This window comes from Dermacentor silvarum, chromosome 6, assembly GCF_013339745.2.
Source record: "Dermacentor silvarum isolate Dsil-2018 chromosome 6, BIME_Dsil_1.4, whole genome shotgun sequence".
Taxonomy (NCBI): Eukaryota; Metazoa; Arthropoda; class Arachnida; order Ixodida; family Ixodidae; genus Dermacentor; species Dermacentor silvarum.
The window spans coordinates 10,287,149-10,300,234 of NC_051159.1; positions in this window are offsets into that span (position 1 = coordinate 10,287,149).

Here is a 13,086-nt window from a genome sequence, read left to right on the forward strand (position 1 = left end):
CAGAATGGATACCAAGAGAAGGGAAGCGCAGTCCAGGACGGCAGAAAACTAGGTGGGGTGATGAAGTTAGGAAATTCGCAGGCGCAAATTGGAATCAGCTAGCGCAAGACAGGGTTAATTGGAGATCGCAGGGAGAGGCCTTCGTTCTGCAGTGGACATAAATATAGGCTGATGATGATGATGACAGTCATCTTGCACGTGTCACTTCAGCTTGGCACAGAATGCATTGAAACATGCAATGCATAACGGTCGCGTGTGTTCGAAGGCCTAATTAGGCCCTTCAATGAGCGGGCCCGAGTCTGGCCCGCGCCCGTGGCTTCAAGCCCGAGCCCGGCCCGGGCCCGCGGCCTCAAGCCCGAGCCCGGCCCGGGCTTTAACGCGGCTTTAAGCCCGGGCCCGGCCCGAGCCCGCCGACAAACGCTTCGGACGGGCCCGGGCTTTCGGGCCGGCCCGGGCCCGTGCAGTGCTCTAATACAGAATCTTGCAGCGTCCCCTTGTTGGGCTCCGTGTAGGGCGGCAGGCACAGCTGCGGAAATTAAATACATTTATGGCTTTAAGCTAATTCCCAAAGCTGCCTGATCGTCCTCTTTTGAAATGAGGGTGCAGTAAAGAGATCTTCCCACGTTTCCACGTGATCCATGCTGAAACCCCTCAAAAAACACTAAGGGCTGGATTCTGAAACACTCCTTTCCTTACTAAGGACGTCTTACACGCTGTAAGGTGACCTGGCGTCAATTCTGGAACGCCCCTTACTAAGTGGCACTAAGTTAGGGCCTCCTTGGTGCTTCCTCTAAAACCCCTTGATGTTAGAAAGTAGCGACACTCTCCCCCACGCGCGCGCTTTCCTCCTCCATTCTCCTCGGATTTCTCCCCCTCACCGGGCCGGCGCGGCGCTGGCCCGGTGACTCCAAAGACTCCAAGTGGCTCGCTGCAGCCGCATTAGAATCAATGCGCGCGCTTGTTTATTCGGCCCTTTGAAGCGTTGTATGGGAATTTATCCCTTGTGAAACTGTCCTGACGAAAATACGTTTCCGATAGAACGTCGTGCCATTTTTTAGGACGCTTCGATAAATACAAGCGGAAGCGCTCCGAAAAAATGAGTACCAAGTAGTGGCTGAGCTGTTTACCTCTACGTCGCCACTTGGGTTGTCCGTGACGCGGAGGTGTATTGGGTGCATACAATATAAGCAGCGTAGAGTATAAACGAGAATTTGGTTCACTATCTTCGCTCTTAAAAGGCTCAGAGAAAGTAACCAAGAAGAAATGTGATAGTTTACTTGAAGTGAATTCGCCAAAATGAGTGGGCCAAAAGCCTTTGTACCAATGCCACTGTGCGAAATACGTGCTGTGTTTGCGAAACAGCCAACATAGAACTTTACACACGTGCCTGTATTCCGTCACAATGAAACGACGAGAAATTACATTCCATCACCTCTGGGAGTAACCTAGTCTCTCTCTCTCTCTCAAAAAAAAAAAAAGGCTGATTGCTTACACGGAAACTGCTAAGACTGGCACTTGATAATTAACTTACAGACTTCAAGATGTCAAGTTTATCAGAATTGAGGGAGATTATCAGAAGCGCGTGGCTTGTACTTAATAAGCATGCGCGAATAATACATAATACCACTTATCTACCTATATATTGCGGTTCATGCCTTCGCAACATAAAGTACACAAAGAAAAAAAATGCTCGCAGTATTGAAACTTTGCAAAGATACAATAAGCACGCAATAAGAGTAAAATAGTTCCTTGGCTTCACAAGTATCAGGCGCAAGGATCACACGCACGCACACACACGCGCACATACATACATGCACACACATACACGCACACAAGCACGCACATACACAAACACGCACACACACACGCACACAACTACAAAATATGAGTTACAGGCATTAACTCACAAATTACATACATTTAAAAACTAACGCACGCGCGAAAACACAAAAAGCTTTGTCACGGCTCGAAGAGTCAACGAAAATTTCAGCCAACTCACTTTAAAAAAAAAAAAACTATATGCACAGTTATCGGTGCTCTGTATTAAACTGAACGAAGAGTCCGGCTATGCGAAGAGCATTAAAATCTCCATGCAACTTCATCCACAAATATGAGGAAAGCTGCAACATTCACCTCGCAAAGAACGGCGTGCTTAGAAGGGGCGAAATCCCTTCTCCCGATGTTATGGAGCCACTGCTTCCGACGCACGACATTCCGTTCACCTCGGGGGATATAAAATAAGGCTTGCCCTTTCTCTGGCCTGCTGCTGCATTGAAACGCGCCGCAGCAAGGCATTTTCACGGAGAACGAATCTCAGATTCCTACGAAAGGATAGAAAAACTTGGGAAACACACGTTCGGAGCGGCAGGGCGACCACCACTTCGACTGCTCATGGCGAGCGGGAGAAACTAAAGGCGCGCGAAAGCAAGTTTCGCGCCGTTTTCGTGACGTCAGGGTCACCTGACGGGGTAGTCTCGAGCGCCAGCAGCCATTCAGCGTGGATAAGTGGTTCTTGAGGGAAAGGGAAAGGTTGGCGCTATCTTCTGCAGCCCTTGAGGGAGCACGGCTCAGCGCAGCGTGGCGGATGCGCTGCCTCCGCGAAAGAGGGAGAGAAAAAGAGGAGGTTGACCGCGCCGGCGAGGGTGTTGCGGCGTAGATCAAAGCGTGTCGCTACTTTCTAACGTCAAGGGGTTTTAGCTTCCTCGCGCTTAGGGAGCCGGCAAGCTACCTTCATGCTTCCTAACCGCGCTCCTCTACCTGAACGCAGGCTTCTCCGCAGGACATTGCACGCGGTACGCTCGGCTTGGATAGGTGCCGTGCGCAGCCAACGCCGCGGCAGCCAGCCGCCGTGTAGTGACGTCCAGTTTGGTTCCGCAGACTGCGCTTGCTGCCATTTCTATTGTGATTCTGTTTTTCTGTGAAAAGCGAGCAGCGAGAATGACGGCCTTGCAGTAGCGCACCCAGGATCTCTGCCAGGGGGGTGTTGACAGTTAGCCAATGCCATCTAAACAGCACTAATTTCATTTCACGGAAAATTGTCAAAAAAATGGGATTTTTGCGAGTGCGCAGACGATTGCGCGTCTTACTTCTTAGTTGCAGTACTTAAATGAGCAAGAAAAGGGGATAAACAAAAGGGGAGGCTAAGGTCGGCCTCAGCAGGGGGGGGGGGGGGGGTTACAACCCCGAAACGCCACCTATATGCCGATGCATTTGAGATAAGACACAGCTGATACGCCTACGTCTGTATCCCAAGTACGTTCGGCTACCAAACGCCAGTAGAAGCGAGGTCGGTCATGACTAGGTTCTGTGCCATTGGAGGATTCCCCGGGGTAACTGGGTGGTAACTGGTAACTCGCCCACCAGGTGGAAACTGCAGGCGTTTCATTGAATTTTACGATGGTTTCTTGGATTTTATCTGCAAGAATAACTTTCACCTGACATGCGGTGGCGATTTCAATATCAATATTTTGGAAGACAGCAACGCCTCTAGGGAATTTGATACGTTGTTGTCCTCGTCTGGTTTCAAAAATTTAAACACCACACCAACTCGCATTACATGTTCCACGTTGTCATGTCTCGACCTTCTGGTAACAAACGTCGAGACTAATATTTACACCGCTGGTACTACTGTTTCGGACCTGAGCGATCACTGTCCTCTTTATGCACTGTACAAATACGAAAAAGGCATTAGAAATGATGATATAGAAATTTTCACTGTTCGTGTATTTCGGAGAGCGGGCTGGTAGCCTTTAAGAGTGAAATAATGGAGCAAGACTGGTCTTCTGTCTTAGAGAAAACAGACGTCGATGAGGCTTACAATGAATTTATTAAAACATTTTTAAAATTATATGAAAAGCATTTTCCTATGAAACAAATAAGACCGCCGAAAAAGGCAAGAAAGCCGTGGATAACGAAAGAACACTTGAAAATGATCAGACGTAAAAATTCAATGTATCATTCATTTTTACAGTCACGTTCTACATTGCATTTAAAAGAATTTAAAATGTTTCGAAACCAATTAAATTCAGAACTTAGGCGTGCTAAACGGGCTTATTATGAGCAACTTTTCTTAACTGCCACAAGGCAGCACCCTAATAAGACATGGAAAATAATCAATGACGTTCTTGGCCGTCGCACGAAAACAAGCGTTCCAACCAGTATACTTCATGACGGTACTGAATTGAGGGGTGAGGCCCTTGCCAATTACTTCAATCAACACTTCATTAACGCTGCCATTCCTTCTGCCCATTCACTCCTCGCAGCAACTTCTAGAACAAAAAATGCTAGTATTATAACCGATAGCATTTACTTTCAGCCTACCGACGAAAATGAAGTGTGTACCACATTTAAATCCTTAAATAACAGTAAGGCCTTAGACATCAATAACCTACAATTAGGACCCATTAAGTATTGCATAACTTCCATTTCCCCTGTTCTTGCTCACATATTCAATCTAACGCTTCAATCAGGCGTCTTTGCCAAAGCAATGAAGTACGCTAAAGTTTCGGCAATTTTGAAAGGCGGTAGTCCTCATGATCCAAACAACTATCGGCCAATTTCGGTGTTGCCTGTATTTTCGAAGGGCCTCGAGAAAATCATTCACTCTCGTATGGTCAATTTCTTTGATAAATTTGGTGTTATAACTAATGCGCAACATGGATTTAGGAAACACAGGTCAACAGAAACAGCCCTACTGTCAATAAAGGAAAACATAATAAAAAACATAGAAATGAATATCTATACGCTTGCTTTATTTATAGACTTTAGTAAGGCATTCGACTGCCTCAGCCATAGTATCTTATTAGAAAAACTAGAGCGTTATGGAATACGTGGAATCTGTTTATCTCTATTTAAATCTTATCTAAGTGACCGATTCCAGGCTGTGTGCGCGAACGGTCACATGTCGTCTTTCCTAATGAACAGATTTGGCGTACCACAAGGAAGCGTACTAGGACCGCTTTTTTATTGCGATAGCAATTATATGGACACTTCAACCGGATTTCTGCCGTCGGCGTCGCCGTCGCCGTCGGCGTCGCCGTGAGGTTCCGTATAGATAAAATCTTCGCCGCGCGCCGTATGCCCCAGAGGCAGCGTGCGGGGACGCGCGCTATCACGGAGAGCGAACGCACTCAATCTCCCACGCGCAAGCAAGAAAGCGGAAAGCCAGCGCCGGAGGGAGCAGGGGGGAGGGGGGGGGGGGACTTCTCTGCCAACAACCGCGCTCGTCGCTCGTCCGCACAGTCTCTTATCTCTCCCACGCACAAGCAAGGAAGCGGGAAGCCAGCGCCGGAAGGAGGGGGGGGGGGCGCACTTCTACGCTGCCAACAACCGCGCTCGTCGTTCGTTCGACCGCACCGTCTCTTATCTCCACACGGCTCTGACCTTTATGCGCATTCGCCGCTCAGTTTCCCTTGAAGCGATAGACCGCGCGTACCTTCGCCCCCTGCTGCGGCGCATATATCCGCTCGCTGCCAGCGTTTTGACGGTCGTTGTCTGCAGTCATTCAGTGTGATCTATTCATGTTTGTTTGTGCGCGCTCACACCACGCTTCTTCAATCAGTTAGTAATAGTCGGGCCACATTTTCCAACGCACGCTACACATGCAATGCTGCCCGGGTCGGCAGTGCAGCGCTACAGGTGTGTCCCTTCGCACGCGCTGCCCACGGGAAGCGCTTCTCAGCAACACCACCGTTTCACACGCGCCTTCTCGTGGTCATCGAGTCTCTCTTCATGTCGGTCTACTTACGCCGCAGCACACCTGCTTACTTAATCAGCTCATGTTTACTACAATTCATATTGCTACCAAAGCCGCTCACCTCACTTCGTGTGACATTGCTGTGTTGCTATCGCATTCATCGCTTCGCCCTTAGGGCGAAACTGTGACATTTTTTATTTAACGTCTACATCAATGACATTGTAAATATTTATACTAAAGCTCAATTCATTATATATGCTGATGACAGCACTGTCATGTTATCTGGAAATGACGTGCACAACTTAACAGTAGAATGTAATGCACTGCTAGAAAACCTATCTACCTGGTCTCAATTAAACCAAATTACAATTAATGCAACTAAAACTAAGATAATTATTTTTCGCTCCAAGAACAAATTACTGCAGTTAAACAATATTATCACTTTTGAAGGTCAAAAAATAGAAATAGTTGACAGTCATAAAATTCTTGGCGTTTATTTCTCTTCACACCTCTCTTGGAACATGCACGTCAATTATCTCTGTAAAAAGCTTTCTTCCGTGACAGGGGTTGTGTCACGATGCCGTAGTATACTTCCTATAAGCGCCATAGTGCAGATTTACAATGCATTATTTAACTCACACTTATATTATTGCGCTTTAGTATGGTGTACAACCACCAAAACTAACATACATAAAGTTCTTTTGTTGCAGAAGAAGATAATTCGCTATGTTGGAAATATAGATTATTATTCAAGCACCAGAGAAGCGTTCCATAAGTATAATGTTATTCGAATTGATAACCTATACACTTATCGTTTATTACATAGTGCACGATATTCATCAGAATTAGCTTGGAGCTACATAGAACAATTAGCCTCTTTAGAGCGACGCCCCTTTAATGTGAACACAAGAAATCCTCAGATATGGTCCATTCCATACTTCAGAACACTCTATAAGCATCAGTCGTTAACACATAACCTGCCATTCACATTGAACAAGTACAAAAATATCGATAATTTCAGTAAGAAAGAACTCCGCTCTTGACGCCAACATCTCATTGGATGGAGTTGCACGAAGACGCCTCTCATTTCTGGGGCCTTCATTTCTACGAAGTAGCACAGCAGGGGGCAGTGCCACAAATGGTTTTCGGCGGCCATCCGGACCACGCAAAGTGGACCGGCGGTAGCGCCACTTGCTGTTGATAAATGCGTCGCATGTAGAGCTCTAGATCTCCGAACGCCTCTTGAGGCAGTTGCGGTTCGAGCCTTACTGCTTGGAAAACTAGTTACTATTTGTTCTGTCTACATGACACCTAATTATCGACTCCAAAGAACAGAACTTGAGGGATTACTACATGCCCTGCCACATCCTTACATATTGGTTGGCGATTTCAACGCACACAATACACTTTGGAGAGACTCCCGATGCGATTCACGAGGCCGAATAATAGAACAAATCCTGCTCTCTTCAGGTGCCTGCGTGTTAAACAGGAAACAACCAACATATTACAGCCTTGCACATAATGCATACAGTTCCATAGACCTAAGCGTAGCATCCCCGACCTTAGTACCCTTATTAGAATAGAATGTTATTACGAACCCTTATGGCAGTGATCATTTTCCTGTGTGCCTTGAATCTACAAAAGAACATCATCGTCCCCCACACGCGCCTCGATGGAAAATTGTGCCCCCTGACTGGGAAAAACTTAAGACAAAGACGCACATGCCTCAAAATGCTCTTAAAAATTGTAATATGGACGATGCTGCTGCTTATTTTACCGGTTTTATTATTGAATGCGCATTAGAGTGCATCCAAAAACGAATGGGGCTCCAAAGAAAAGGCGAGTGCCTTGGCGGAACGAGGACTGCAGTAACAGAACGAGGCTTGGGGCATGCTACGCCAGACTCTAACAACTGAGAACCTTATTAACCTCAAACGTATAAAATCCCAAGGAAGACGAATACGGCGCATTGCTAGGAGAGAAAGCTGGGGAAAATACATCTCTAGCCTTAATTCCTACACACAAGCAGGAAAAGTATGGAACCGGCTGACAAAAACAATACGTCGTCAACCCTACTTACTGCCTTTGGTCGATAACCAGGGCAACAACCTTGAAGACCAGGCTAATGCTCTTGGACAGCATTTCGAGCATGTTTCTAGCTCCGACCACTATTCAGTCATTCCTTAAACAAAAACAATTATCAGAAAGCAGGCCGTTGAACAGGAAATGTAATGAAAATGAACCATACAACCGTCCGTTTAGTGTTGCCGAGTTCAGAAATTCCATAAACAGTTGTCAAAGACCTGCCCCTGGAGCCGACAGAATTATGTATGAGATGATAAGGCATCTTCACTCTGACACTCAAATGGGGCTGCTGTCCCTCTTTAACATTATTTGGGCGGCTGGGCACCTTCCACTTGTATGGAGAGAAGCCATCGTAGTACCCATTCTAGAACAATGTAAAGATCCATCTTCAGTGGAAAGTTACCGCCCCATTGCTTTAACGAGTTGCCTTTGCAAATTTTACGAAAAAATCACAGACCGCAGGCTTTTACACTTCCTTCAATCAAATAAACTGCTCGATCCGTATCTGTTCGGTTTTAGAGAAGGCCGTTCCACGACAGACAGTCTTGTTCGCATAGAAGCAAATATTCGTGACGCCTTTATCTGCAAACAGTTCCTTCTGTCTGTCTTCCTCGACATGGAAAAAGCGTGGTGGTATGGGATATTGCGAGATCTCTTAGAAATTGGTATTCGCGGGAAAATGCTTAACATAATTGAAAGCTACTTATCAAATCGCACTTTCCGTGTTAGAGTTGGTAATGCTCTATCCAGACAATTTACACAGGAAACTGGTGCGCCGCAGGGAGGCGTAATCAGCTGTACGCTTTTTACCATAAAAATGAACTCCGTACGTTCAGCCATACCGCGCGGCACGTTTTATTCTGTATATGTAGATGATATACAGATCGGTTTCAAGTCATGTAACCTCGCAATTTGTGAGCGACACATCCAATTAGGTCTTAAGAAAATGTCTAAATGGGTCAGTGAAAATGGCGTTAAACTTAACCCCAATAAAGGCTCCTGTGTTCTATTCACACGGAACAGAGGACTGGCTGCAGATCCTAATACAGAGTTTAATAGACAGCACATCCCTGTGAACACAGAACACAAGTTTTTGGGCATCATTCTGGACAAAAAGCTAACTTTCATTCCACACCTAAGTAATCTTAAGGAGAAATTCCTTAAAACAATGAATATTCTGAAAATCTCGTCGCATGCAACATGGGGCAGCCACAGGAAATGCCTTATGAACGTATACAAAAGGCTTATACGTACGCACCTAGACTACGGGGCCGTGGTGTACCAATCGGCCACTCCAAGCGCCCTAAAGATGCTTGATCCTATCCATCATCTAGGTATCCGCCTTGCGACCGGTGTCATCAGGATGAGTCCTGTAGAGAGTCTCTACGTTGAAGCTAACGAGTGGTCGCTTCATGTTCAGAGGTCATACTTTAGTTTCATTTACTTTCTGAAAGTCAACGCGAACCGCGACCATCCTTCTTACGAAACCATAAACGACATGACATCAGCAACGCTGTGTGTTAATCGACCTGCAGCTCGAGAACCATTTGCTCTGCGCGTAAGAAAGCTTTCTGAGGAAATGGGAGTTCAGATTCTTGAGCAAATCCTTATGGTACCAGCGAAGCCATTGCCGCCGTGGCAGTAGCAGCTCATAGAATGCGATACGTTGTTCGTAGAGGTTACAAAGCACGCTCCAGAGGCACATATAAGAATGCATTTCCTAGAACTCCAGTCCAAGTACTCATGCACAGAATTTGACACTGATGCTTCCAAGTCACATGCCGTTATTTCTTATGCAGCCGTCGGCCCATTGTTTTCAGGATCGAACGTACTGCACCCGGAAATAAGCATGTTCACCGCAGAGGCTTAAGCAATACTGTCAACTGGCAAGCAAATAAAGGAAACACAGCTATATATATATATATATATATATATATATATATATATATATATACAATGTATATATATATACAATATATATATATTGTCACGTAGTAGTGACGATGAAGCAAACAGTCGTAAAACTGGGAATGACGAAACTGATTCTTTATTGGGCGAACCTGTGCCCACAAAAGCAAGTTACACTTGAAGCACAACGATAGCGGCGAACACAGTCGGCGATCGTCGGAATCTGATCAGCGGCGAAACGCGTCGGCTTTTATACCTGAGTCATCGAAGGTTCCAGATTAATCCCTGATGCCCGCGTGTCTTCCAGAAAGTTCTAGACAATTCGCATCGGTCACACAATCAGATAACATAAGCGTCTGTGAAAACAGGCAACGGAAAGAAGCATCGATAACGTTCTAGAAACCTCCGACACAGGCGCGTCCTGCGCCGAGCGATAACGTTTAACATTTGTTAGCCGGTGGAAAGCGGCCACCGGTGAAAGATAAAGATGTATACGTGTCAATACCCTCCCCTTAAAAAGCATCGTCCCGATGCTACAAGCACGAAAGCAAAAACAAAACAATGCGTTATAAACAACAAAAAAACAATAATAAAGTAACAAAGTACCTAATGTCGTCAGCGGGCGTAGAAAGGTTTAAGACGCACCACATGGATGACTTCAGGTCGTGCCCGGCGCCGCTGTGATTGCGAAATGCCGTCTGGCACGACCTCATAGTCCAGTGCGCCAATACGTCGGATTATCTTATATGGGACCGGTGTACTGATGACGATGCGGCGAGATGTAGCGGCCTGGTGACGGCGAGCGTGAGGGTCGTCGGGGTTGCCACTGGGCTCCGGCGGGGAAGCCGGCCATGTCTACCGCCGATGCCCATACCGCGAGATGGGCCTACGAGGGTTCGCCGTCAACGCGCCGCGTCCAGTGCGGGGTGAACGACCGCGCGACATTGCCGACTACCTCGCCGGAGCCCAGTGGCAACCCCGACGACCCTCACGCTCGCCGTCACCAGGCCGCTACATCTCGCCGCATCGTCATCAGTACACCGGTCCCACCCGGGGCCGATCTCCCAGCCCTTACCGGGGAAACTAAAGGCAGCAACCGATGGAGGTGCGGTTGCTGTACGACGCAATGCCGAAGATCCTCCGCCGACGACGACGACGATTCGCGAATCATTACGACGAGATACCCAGCACCTCCACCAGATGTCACGTAGTAGTGACGATGAAGCAAACAGTCGTAAAACTGGGAATGACGAAACTGATTCTTTATTGGGCGAACCTGTGCCCACAAAAGCAAGTTACACTTGAAGCACAACGATAGCGGCGAACACAGTCGGCGATCGTCGGAATCTGATCAGCGGCGAAACGCGTCGGCTTTTATACCTGAGTCATCGAAGGTTCCAGATTAATCCCTGATGCCCGCGTGTCTTCCAGAAAGTTCTAGACAATTCGCATCGGTCACACAATCAGATAACATAAGCGTCTGTGAAAACAGGCAACGGAAAGAAGCATCGATAACGTTCTAGAAACCTCCGACACAGGCGCGTCCTGCGCCGAGCGATAACGTTTAACATTTGTTAGCCGGTGGAAAGCGGCCACCGGTGAAAGATAAAGATGTATACGTGTCAATATATTGTAATGAACGGAGACAGAGCCACAGCACCCGTACACTGGGCCGGCTGTTCCATTCTCTCCTCGTCATCTTTTTCTTTCAGCGCCCGCCTTGCGAGCGATCGCGGCCAAGTTCACTTCGTCTTTAAACTCGGCCACGCTGCAACTGAGTTTCCGGCGCTCTTGCAACAAAGTAACTTGTCCAGGGTCGTCGTTGGTGAGCCATCCTGCGCGCAACCAGCTTCTCGGGTGGGCGGCACTGGCTGTTGCGCGCTGGTCGCAGGCCTTGCCGACTGTTCTTGGAAAAAGGTGACCATACATTGTCCGATAATTTAGACCGGAACATATTGAGCAGCACGGGTGCAAGGGCCATCGGCTCCACTTTGTTGCGGTGGCCACCATGCCTTGGGCGCCGCACTGACTCTGACTGGCGCACTTTCACTCCTGCGTGGATGTTGCGCTTAACGGCGACAGCACCGATAGGGGCAGCAGGGGTGTTCTCGGAAATAGAGGAGCGTGGTAATGGGTCGTTCTGGCAAATGGCCTTGTCGGCCGCTGACGCTTGTTTGAACGCCAAACCCTGATATCCTGTAGCAGGAATCAGAACTGAAGGACGGCCACCGCCACTGCTGCTGGAACCACGAGGTGTTGGCGTTGGTTGCAGCTGAACACTAGAAGGCACCGAAGTGCTGCCACTGTTCCCCTGATGCGGTGGTAGTCCCGGGCAACAGGCTTCCCGCAGTGAAGGCTGCCCCGTGATGCCTCCGCTGCGACCCGGTACAAGTGAAATTTCCGAAGACAAGGACAACGACGGCACACTAGGCAGAGGAGGCACTGGCCAGAGGGTTTGGCGTGTGCCGGAGTGGGGCTTTTTTTGCGCTGCTCCTCGGCCCTCAGCAGCAGCCGATCCACGGCGGATGGGTCCGTGTCCCAAAGGTCACAGCACTGCGAATTTCCCGCGTTATCCCCACATGCTTCTACTTCCGACGCCACTGCGGATGAGTGTCATCCGCTGTCTTGTAGGCCTCGCCGCCGGGCCCGCTATGGTTGGCGGAGGACGCCGACGTGGAGCTGTTCGAACGGGAGGCCTGTGACCGATGCGGTGGCGGCTGATGTCTGGAACCGCCACCGCTGCTGCCGAACCATTGGTTCTCGGTCGCGATCTTCGACGACGACGAGCCGCCGCTGAAGCTCGAGAATGTAGGGGCAGCACAGGCATAAGGGAGCGGGCGGCCACCAGATGGCTCTATCGGAAGCGGGAAACTAGCGGAAGCGGTGGTCATCATGCGCTTCCCGTCGTCTGGGTAAAAGCAGACGGCGACCCCCGGTGAGCCGGCGTCTGCGGCGAGGCAGCCTGTGGACCACTCTGTCGACGCGTTGCTGGGCACACCTGCCACAGCATCGAAGCAGTGGCTCGCCGGAGCACCGTGCGCAGAACTTCGCTGGTGGGACTCACCGCAGGCAGAAGGTAGCTGGCCGAAAGCAGCTATTAGAGCTGCACTCCACTCAGGCCAGGACCGCTGTTTGATACCCTCGTAGTTCTCCCATGCCTTGGCGGCACCTCGAAGTCGCCCCGCCGCAACCAACCATATCGTATTGTCGGTCCAGGCATGGCGTGCCCCGAGCGCGTTTGCCGCTTGCACCCGCAGAATAGGGTCACTCGGAAATCCGTGGAACTCCGGTAGTTCCGAAGCAGCAGGTGATGGAAAGGCTGCTAGAGGGATACCGGAAGTGGCTGAAACTTTGTAGTCCAGCTGTTGTGACAGCAGCGAGATGGCTCACATCGCGTC